The sequence below is a fragment of the Arachis stenosperma genome, chromosome 7, assembly GCF_014773155.1.
Source record: "Arachis stenosperma cultivar V10309 chromosome 7, arast.V10309.gnm1.PFL2, whole genome shotgun sequence".
NCBI lineage: Eukaryota > Viridiplantae > Streptophyta > Magnoliopsida > Fabales > Fabaceae > Arachis > Arachis stenosperma.
Window position 1 is genome coordinate 53,045,141 of NC_080383.1, and position 11,115 is coordinate 53,056,255.

The 11,115-nt window shown below is 39.9% G+C and overlaps 1 non-coding gene across 1 annotated transcript; it reads right to left on the reverse strand.

The window, feature by feature from the left end:
• Positions 1-3,684: 3,684 nt before the first annotated feature.
• Positions 3,685-3,792, reverse strand: LOC130942303 (small nucleolar RNA R71). The gene has a single exon (XR_009070879.1). It is a non-coding gene; the product is annotated as a small nucleolar RNA R71 (small nucleolar RNA).
• Positions 3,793-11,115: the final 7,323 nt, after the last annotated feature.

Below are 11,115 nucleotides of genomic sequence, written 5' to 3' on the forward strand. Positions count from 1 at the left end.
TGTACGCTTTTTGGCATTGTTTTTAGTATGTTTTTAGTATCTTTTAGTTAGTTTTATTATATTTTTATTAGTTTTTAGTTAAAATTCACTTTTCTGGACTTTACTATGAGTTTGTGTGTTTTTCTGTGATTTCAGGTATTTTCTGGCTGAAATTGAGGGATCTGAGCAAAAATCTGATCCAGAGACTCAAAAGGACTGCAGATGCTGTTGGATTCTGACCTCCCTGCACTCGAAGTGAATTTTCTGGAGCTACAGAAGCCCAATTGGCGCGCTCTCAACGGCTTTGGAAAGTAGACATCCTGGGCTTTCCAGCAATATATGATAGTCCATACCTTGCCCAAGATTTGATGGCCCAAACCGGCGTTCAAAGTCACCCTCAGGAATTCCAGCGTTAAACGCCGGAACTGGCACCTAAATGGGAGTTAAACGCCCAAACTGGCATAAAAGCTGGCGTTTAACTCCAAGAGGAGTCTCTACACGAAAATGCTTCACTTTCTCAGCCCAAGCACACACCAAGTTGGCCCGGAAGTGGATTTTTATGTCATTTACTCATCTTTGTACACCTTAGGCTACTAGTTTTCTATAAGTAGGACCTTTTACTATTGTATTTTCATCTTGGTTCTTCTGGTTCCCTCTCTGGGGGCCGAAACCAATGATCACTTTTGTTCTTATGTATTTTCAACGGTGGAGTTTCTACACACCATAGATTAAGGTGTGGAGCTCTGCTGTACCTCGAGTATTAATGCAATTACTATTGTTCTTCTATTCAATTATGCTTGTTCTTTGTCCAAGATATCACTTGTTCTTCAACTTTATGAATGTGATGATCCGTGACACTCATCATCATTCTCACTCATGAACAAAGTGACTGACAACCACTCTTGTTCTACAAGCAATCAAGGCTCTAGTGTTTATCTCTTGGATTCTTTAACCAGAATCTTCGTGGTATAGGCGAAAACTGATGGCGGCATTCAAGAGAATCCGGAAGGTCTAACCTTGTTTGTGGTATTCTGAGTAGGATTCAATGATTGAATGACTGTGACGTGCTTCAAACTCCTGAAGGCGGGGCGTTAGTGACAGACGCAAAAGAATCACTGGATTCTATTCCGGCCTGATTGAGAACCGACAGATGGATAGCCGTGCCGTGACAGGGTGCGTTGAACATTTCCAATAAGAGGATGGGAGGTAGCCACTGACAACGGTGAAACCCTTGCATAAGCTTGCCATGGAAAGGAGTAAGAAGGATTGGATGAAGACAGTAGGAAAGCAGAGAGACGGAAGGGAAGGCATCTTCATACGCTTATCTGAAGCCCTCACCAATGATATACATAAGTATCTCTATCTTTATCTTTATGCTTTATTCGTTTATCACTATACCCATTTGAGTCTGCCTGACTGAGATTTACAAGGTGACCATAGCTTGCTTCATACCACCAATCTCCGTGGGATCGACCCTTACTCGCGTAAGGTTTATTACTTGGACGACCCAGTGCACTTGCTGGTTAGTTGTGCGAAGTTGTGTTTATGCCATGGTATTGAGCACCAAGTTTTTGGATTCATTACCGGGGATTATTTGAGCTGTGAAAAGTATTGATCACAATTTCGTGCACCAAGTTTTTGGCGCCGTTGCCGGGGATTGTTCTTGAGTATGGACAACTGACGGTTCATCTTGTTGCTTAGATTAGGTATTTTTTCAGAGTTCTTAAGAATGAATTCTAGTGTTTCAAGGTGATGTTCTTATCATCACCAAGGCTGATTGATTCTCATCAATTTAGCTCTTGAATGCAATGTCCTGCTGAAGCTTGGCCGGCCATGTCTAATTCCTTTAGACTAAAGCTTTAGACTAACATTGCATGATTCCTGGAATTCTCATTAAGAATTTTGATACCTTTATTTTCTGTTTCACTTAATTTTCGAAAAAAACCAAAAAAATTTCAAAATCATAAAAAACCAAAAATATTTCTTGTTTGAGTCTAGTGTCTCATTTTAAGTTTGGTGTAAATTGCATGTTTCTGTTATTCTTGCATTTTTCGAATTCATACATGTGTCTTCATTAATCTTCAAGTTGTTCTTGATGATTTCCTTGTTTTGATCTTTGAATTCTATTGACTTGAGTGTTTTGTTATATGCATTCTCATTTTGTTAGTGTCAATGGTATACAAACTGCTAAGTTTGGTGTCTTGCATGCATTATTATTTGATTTTAGTTGCATTTTGATTACTCCTTATTATTAAAAATCCAAAAATATTTTAAATTTGTGTCTTTTCAAGTCAATAATACAGAGAATTGAAGATTCAGAACATGCAGCAGAGGAATTACACAGAAAAAAACTGGGCGTTCAAAACGCCCAGTGAAGAAGGACAGACTGGCGTTTAAACGCCAGCCAGGGTACCTGGTTGGGCGTTTAACGCCCAAAAAGGTAGCATTTTGGGCGTTAAACGCCAGAATGTATACCATTCTGGGCGTTTAACGCCAGGATGATGCTAGGGGGAAGATTTTGTTTTTCAAATCAATTTTTTTTTAAGTTTTCAAAGTTTTTCAAAATCAAATCTTTTTCAAATCATATCTTTTCAATCAAATGTTTTCAAAATTAATTTCTTTCCTTTTTCAAAGATACTTACTAACAATTAATGATTTGATTGAACATCTCAAAGTTTGTTGCCTTTTTTGTTGAGAAAGGTTTAATGTTTGAATCATATCTTTTCTTGTTAGGCAAGTCATTAATTTTTAAAATCATATCTTTTTAAAATTGTTTTCAAATCATATCTTTTAAAAATTGTTTTCAAATCATATCTTTTCAAATTAGTTTTCAATCAAATCTTTTTAATTTCTAATTTCAAAATCTTTTTCAAAAATCACTTGATTTTTTTTCCACTTTGAATTTTCGAAAATTATCAATCAATTTTTCAAAATGTTTTTGACATCTTTTTAATTAATTTTCGAAAATTCTCTTCCCTTCTTCTCACATCCTTCTATTTATGGACTAACACTATTCCTTAATGCAAAATTCGAACTCCATCTTCTTTGATAAGTTCGAATTTTCTACCTCTGTCTTCCATTTTTCTTTTCCTCTGACACTTCAAGGAATCTCTATACTGTGACATAGAGGATTCCACATTTTCTTGTTCTCTTCTCTTTCATATGAGCAGGAGCAGAGACAAAGGCATTCTTGTTGAAGCTGACCCTGAACCTGAAAGGACCTTGATGCGAAAGCTAAGAGAAGCTAAGGCACAACTCTCTGTAGAGGACCTAACCGAATTCTTCAAAGAAGAAGAAGACATGGCAGCCGAAAACAACAACAATGCTAACAATGCAAGGAAGGTGCTGGGTGACTTTACTGCACCTACTCCCAATTTCTATGGGAGAAGCATCTCTATCCCTGCCATTGGAGCAAACAACTTTGAGCTTAAGCCTCAATTAGTTTCTCTAATGCAACAGAATTGCAAGTTCCATGGACTTCCAATGGAAGATCCTCATCAGTTTTTAGCTGAGTTCTTGCAAATCTGTGACACAGTCAAGACTAATGGGGTTGACCCTGAGGTCTACAGACTGATGCTATTCCCTTTTGCTGTAAGAGACAGAGCTAGAATATGGTTGGACTCACAACCTAAAGAAAGCCTGGACTCTTGGGAAAAGCTAGTCAATGCCTTCTTGGCAAAATTCTTTCCACCTCAAAAATTGAGTAAGCTTAGAGTGGAAGTCCAAACCTTCAGACAGAAGGATGGTGAATCCCTCTATGAAGCTTGGGAAAGACACAAACAATTAATCAGAAAATGTCCCTCTGACATGCTTTCTGAATGGAGCATCATAGGTATTTTCTATGATGGTCTCTCTGAACTATCCAAGATGTCTTTGGATAGCTCTGCTGGAGGACCTCTTCATCTGAAGAAGACGCCTACAGAAGCTCAAGAGCTCATTGAAATGGTTGCAAATAACCAATTCATGTACACTTCTGAAAGGAATCCTGTGAACAATGGAACAAGTCAGAAGAAAGGAGTTCTTGAGATTGACACTCTGAATGCCATACTGGCTCAGAACAAGATATTGACTCAACAAGTCAATTTGATTTCTCAAAGTCTGTCTGGAATGCAAAATGCACCAAGCAGTACTAAGGATGCTTCATCTGAGGAAGAAGCCTATGATCCTGAGAACCCTTCAATGGAAGAGGTGAATTACCTAGGAGAACCCTATGGAAACACCTATAATTCTTCATGGAGAAATCACCCAAATTTCTCATGGATGAATCAAGAGAAACCTCAACAAGGTTTCAACAACAATGGTGGAAGAAACAGGTTTAGCAATGGCAAGCCTTTTCCATCATCTTCTCAGCAACAGACAGAGAATTCTAAGCAGAACCCCTCTGACTTAGCAACCATGGTCTCTAATCTAATCAAGACCACTCAAAGTTTCATGACTGAAACAAGGTCCTCCATTAGGAATTTGGAGGCACAAGTGGGACAGCTAAGTAAGAAAATTACTGAACTCCCTCCAAGCACTCTTCCAAGCAATACAGAAGAAAATCCAAAAGGAGAGTGCAAAGCCATAACCATGGCCGAATTTTGAGAGGAAGGAGGGGAAGTGAACGCCACTGAGGAAGACCTCAATGGGCGTGCACTGACCTCCACTGAGTTTCCCAATGAGGAACCATGGGAATCTGAGGCTCAAAATGAGACCATAGAGATTCCATTGGACTTACTTCTGCCATTCATGAGCTCTGATGAGTATTCTTCCTCTGAAGAGGATGAGTACGTCACTGAAGAGCAAGTTGCTAAATACCTTGGAGCAATCATGAAGCTAAATGACAAGTTGTTTGGAAATGAGACTTGGGAGGATGAACCTCCTTTGCTCACCAAAGAACTGGATGACTTGTCTAGGCAGAAATTACCTCAAAAGAAACATGATCCTGGGAAGTTTTCAATACCTTGTACCATAGGCACCATGACCTTCAAGAAGGCTCTGTGTGACTTAGGATCAAGTGTAAACCTCATGCCTCTCTCTGTAATGGAGAAGCTAGGGATCTTTGAGGTACAAGCTGCAAGAATCTCACTAGAGATGGCAGACAACTCAAGAAAACAAGCTCATGGACTTGTAGAGAATGTCTTGGTTAAGATTGAAGACCATTACATCCCTACTGATTTCATAGTCCTAGAAACTGGGAAGTGCATGGATGAATCCATCATCCTTGGCAGACCCTTCCTAGCCACAGCAAAGGCTGTGATTGATGTTGATGGAGGTGAACTGATCATTCAAGTGAATGAAAAATCCTATGTGTTTAAGGCTCAAGGATATCCCTCTGTCATCATGGAGAAGAAGCATGAAGAGCTTCTCTCAAATCAGAGACAAACAGAGCCCCCACAGTCAAACTCTAAGTTTGGTGTTGTGAGGCTACAACCAAACTCTAAGTTTGGTGTTGAACCCCCACATTCAAACTCTAAGTTTGGTGTTGGGAGGTTCCAACATTGCTCTGAGTATCTGTGAGGCTCCATGAGAGCCCTCTGTCAAGCTACTGACATTAAAGAAGCGCTTGTTGGGAGGCAACCCAATGATTATATTTTATCTATTTTCCTTTGTTATTTTATGTTTTTTGTAGGTTGATGATCATAAGAAGTCACAAAATCAATTGAAAAAGCAAAAACAGAATGAAAAACAGGAAGAAAAACAGCACACCTTGGAGGAAGAACTCACTGGCGTTTAAACGCCAGTGAGGCTAGCAGTTGGGCGTTTAACGCCCAGTCTGGCACCATTCTGGGCGTTTAACGCCAGAAAGGGGCACCAGACTGGCGTTAAACGCCAGAAAAGGGCAAGAACCTGGCGTTAAACGCCAGGAATGTGCACCAGCCCGGCGTTTAATGCCAGAAATGCCTCAAAACGTGATTTTGAGTGTCATTTGGTGCAGGGATGACTTTTCCTTGACACCTCAGGATCTGTGGACCCCACAGGATCCCCACCAACCCCACCACCATTCTCTCTCTTCTTCCCCCATTCACCAATCACCTCATTACCTCTTCCCCAAAATCCCTTCACCTATCAAATCCCATCTTTCTCTTCACCACTCACATCCATCCTTCATAAAACCCCACCAACCTCACCCTTCAAATTCAAACCACTTTCCCTCCCAAACCCACCCATAATGGCCGAACCCCATCTCCCCTCTCTCCTATAAATACCCTTCTTCAATCCTTCATTTTCACCCAACCTAAACACCACTTCCCCCCTCCTTGGCCGAATACATAAGCCATCTCCTTCTTCCTCATTTCTTCTTCTTCTACTCTCTTCTTTCTTCTTTTGCTCGAGGACGAGCAAACCTTTTAAGTTTGGTGTGGTAAAAGCGTTGCTTTTTCGTTTTCCATAACCATTTATGGCATCAAAGGCCGGAGAAACCTCTAGAAAGAGGAAAGGGAAGGCAAAAGCTTCCACCTCCGAGTCATGGGAGATGGATAGATTCATCTCAAGGGTGCATCAAGACCACTTCTATGATGTTGTGGCCTTGAAGAAGGTGATCCCCGAGGTCCCCTTTTCACTCAAAAAGGGTGAATATCCGGAGATCTGCCATGAGATCCGAAGAAGAGGTTGGGAAGTGCTTACCAACCCCATTCAACAAGTCGGAATCTTGATGGTTCAAGAGTTCTATGCCAATGCATGGATCACTAAGAACCATGATCAAAGTGTGAACCCGGATCCTAAGAATTATCTTACTATGGTTCGGGGGAAATACTTGGATTTCAGTCCGGAAAATGTAAGGTTAGCATTCAACTTGCCCATGATGCAAGGAGATGAGCATCCTTACACTAGAAGGGTCAACTTTGATCAAAGGTTGGACCAAGTCCTCACAGTTATATGTGAAGAGGGCGCACAATGGAAGAGAGATTCAAGAAGGAAGCCGGTTCAATTGAGAAGGCATGACCTCAAACCCGTGGCTAGAGGATGGTTGGAGTTTATCCAACGCTCAATCATTCCCACTAGCAACCGGTCCGAAGTTACTCTAGACCGGGCCATCATGATTCATAGCATCATGATTGGAGAAGAAGTAGAAGTTCATGAGGTCATAGCCCAAGAACTCTACAAAGTGGCGGATAAGTCTTCCACCTTGGCAAGGCTAGCCTTTCCTCACCTCATTTGTCACCTCTGTTATTCAGTGGGAGTTGACATAGAGGGAGACGCCCTTATTGATGAGGACAAGCCCATCACCAAGAAAAGGATGGAGCAAACAAGAGACCCTTCTCATCATGAGATCCCTGAGATACCTCAAGGGATGCACTTTCCTCCACAAGACTATTGGGAGCAACTAAACACCTCCCTAGGAGAATTGAGTTCCAACATGGGACAACTAAGGGTGGAGCATCAAGAACACTCCATTCTCCTCCATGAAATTAGAGAAGATCAAAGAATCATGAGAGAGGAGCAACAAAGACAAGGAAGAGACATTGAGGAGCTCAAGCACTCCATAAGACCTTCAAGAGGAAGAACAAGCCGCCATCACTAAGGTGGACCCGTTCTTTAATCTCCTTGTTCTTTATTCTTCTGTTTTTCGAAATTTTCATGCTTATGTTTGACTATGTTTGTGTCTTATGATCATTAGTGTCTTAGTGTCTATGCCTTAAAGCTATGAATGTCCTATGAATCCATCACCTTTCTTAAATGAAAACTGTTTTTAATCACAAAAGAACAAGAAGTACAGGATTTCAAATTCATCTTTAAAACTAGCTTAATTAGTTTGATGTGGTGACAATACTTTTTGTTTTCTGAATGTATGCTTGAACAGTGCATATGTCTTTTGAATTTGTGGTTCATGAATGTTAAAATTGTTGGCTCTTGAAAGAATGATGAAAAAGGAGACATGTTACTGAGGATCTGAAAAATCATAAAAATGATTCTTGAAGCAAGAAAAAGCAGTGAATACAAAAAACAAAAAAAAAGAAAAGGGAGAAAAGCGAAAAAAAAAGAAAAAGAAAGAAAAAAAAAGAAATAAAGTTGTGATCCAAGGCAATAAGAGTGTGCTTAAGAACCCTGGACACCTCTAATTGGGGACTTTAGCAAAGCTAAGTCACAATCTGAAAAGGTTCACCCAATTATGTGTCTGTGGCATGTATGTATCCGGTGGTAATACTGGAAGACAGAGTGCTTTGGGCCACAGCCAAGACTCAATAAGTAGCTGTGTTCAAGAATCATCATACTTAACTAGGAGAATCAATAACACTATCTGGATTCTGAGTTCCTAAAGAAGCCAATCATTCTGAATTTCAAAGGATAAAGTGAGATGCCAAAACTGTTTGGAGGCAAAAAGCTACTAGTCCCGCTCATCTAATTTGGAGCTAAGTTTCATTGATAATTTGGAGTCTATAGTATATTCTCTTCTTTTTATCTTATTTGATTTTCAGTTGCTTGGGGACAAGCAACAATTTAAGTTTGGTGTTGTGATGAGCGGATAATTTGTACGCTTTTTGGCATTGTTTTTAATATGTTTTTAGTATCTTTTAGTTAGTTTTTATTATATTTTTATTAGTTTTTAGTTAAAATTCACTTTTCTGGACTTTACTTTGAGTTTGTGTGTTTTTCTGTGATTTCAGGTATTTTCTGGCTGAAATTGAGGGATCTGAGCAAAAATCTGATCTAGAGACTCAAAAGGACTGCAGATGCTGTTGGATTCTGACCTCCCTGCACTCGAAGTGGATTTTCTGGAGCTACAGAAGCCCAATTGGCGCGCTCTCAACGGCGTTGGAAAGTAGACATCCTGGGCTTTCCAGAAATATATGATAGTCCATACCTTGCTCAAGATTTGATGGCCCAAACCGGCGTTCAAAGTCACCCTCAGGAATTCCAGCGTTAAACGCCGGAACTGGCACCTAAATGGGAGTTAAACGCCCAAACTGGCATAAAACCTGGCGTTTAACTCCAAGAGGAGTCTCTACACGAAAATGCTTCACTTGCTCAGCCCAAGCACACACCAAGTGGGCCCGGAAGTGGATTTTTATGTCATTTACTCATCTTTGTACACCCTAGGCTACTAGTTTTCTATAAGTAGGACCTTTTACTATTGTATTTTCATCTTGGTTCTTCTGGTTCCCTCTCTGGGGGCCGAAACCAATGATCACTTTTGTTCTTATGTATTTTCAACGGTGGAGTTTCTACACACCATAGATTAAGGTGTGGAGCTCTGCTGTACCTCGAGTATTAATGCAATTACTATTGTTCTTCTATTCAATTCTGCTTGTTCTTTGTCCAAGATATCACTTGTTCTTCAACTTGATGAATGTGATGATCCGTGACACTCATCATCATTCTCACTCATGAACAAAGTGACTGACAACCACTCTTGTTCTACAAGCAATCAAGGCTCTAGTGTTTATCTCTTGGATTCTTTAACCGGAATCTTCGTGGTATAGGCGAGAACTGATGGCGGCATTCAAGAGAATCCGGAAGGTCTAACCTTGTCTGTGGTATTCTGAGTAGGATTCAATGATTGAATGACTGTGACGTGCTTCAAACTCCTGAAGGTGGGGCGTTAGTGACAGACGCAAAAGAATCACTGGATTCTATTCCGGCCTGATTGAGAACCGACAGATGGATAGCCGTGCCGTGACAGGGTGCGTTGAACATTTCCAATGAGAGGATGGGAGGTAGCCACTGACAACGGTGAAACCCTTGCATAAGCTTGCCATGGAAAGGAGTAAGAAGGATTGGATGAAGACAGTAGGAAAGCAGAGAGACGGAAAGGAAGGCATCTTCATACGCTTATCTGAAGCCCTCACCAATGATATACATAAGTATCTCTATCTTTATCTTTATGCTTTATTCGTTTATCACTATACCCATTTGAGTCTGCCTGACTGAGATTTACAAGGTGACCATAGCTTGCTTCATACCACCAATCTCCGTGGGATCGACCCTTACTCGCGTAAGGTTTATTACTTGGACGACCCAGTGCACTTGCTGGTTAGTTGTGCGAAGTTGTGTTTATGCCATGGTATTGAGCACCAAGTTTTTGGATTCATTACCGGGGATTATTTGAGCTGTGAAAAGTATTGATCACAATTTCGTGCACCAAAGACAATAGGAAAGCAGAGGTTCAGAACAACAAAGCATCTCCAAACGCTTATCTGAAATTCCCACCAATGAATTACATAAGTATCTCTATGTTATTTTCCGTTTTATTTATCTTTTAATTATCAAATCCTCATAACCATTTGAATCCTCCTGACTGAGATTTACAAGATGACCATAGCTTGCTTCATGCCATCAATCTCTGTGGGATCGACCCTTACTCACGTAAGGTATTACTTGGACGACCCAGTGCACTTGCTGGTTAGTTGTGCGGAGTTGTGAAAAGTGTGATCATAATTTTGTGCACCAAGTTTTTGGCACCGTTGCCGGGGATTGATCGAGTTTGGACAACTGACGGTTCATCTTGTTGCTTAGATTCGGTAATTTTATTTTATGTTTAAGCTTTTTATTTTTATTTTCAAAAAATACAAAAAAAATTAATAAAATCATAAAAATAAAAAAAAGTTGTATTGTGTTTTTTTGTGATCTTCAAGTTGTTCTTGATGATTTTCTTTGTTCAATCTCATGATTTTCTTGTTTTGTGTTTTATGTTGTTTTTCATATGCATTTTCAAAATCATAGGGTTTGAACATTCAAAATTTCTAAGTTTGGTGTATTGCATGTCTTTCTTTTCTTAAAAATTTTCAAAAATATGTCCTTGATGTTCATCATGATCTTCAAAGTGTTATTGGTGTTCATCTTGACATTCAAAGTGTCCTTGCATGCATTACTTGTTTTGATCTTGTATTCTTATGTTTTATTTCATTTTGTTGTTTTTCTCTCTCTTCATTAAAAATTCAAAAATAAAAAATATATATTTTCAAGTAAATAATACAGAGAAATGAAGGTTCAGAACATAAGGCAGAAGAATCAGAGAGGAAAAGATCTCACTGGCCTTAAAACGTCAGTAACGAGGCAATTTGGGCGTTAAATGCCAGAATGGCTATCATTCTGGGCGATTAACGCCAATAAAGGTACCATTCTGGGCGTTTAGAAAAACGCCCAATAAAAAAGAATTTCTGGCGTTTAACGCCAGCCAGGGTATCTGGCTGGGTGTTAAACGCCCAAAGAGGC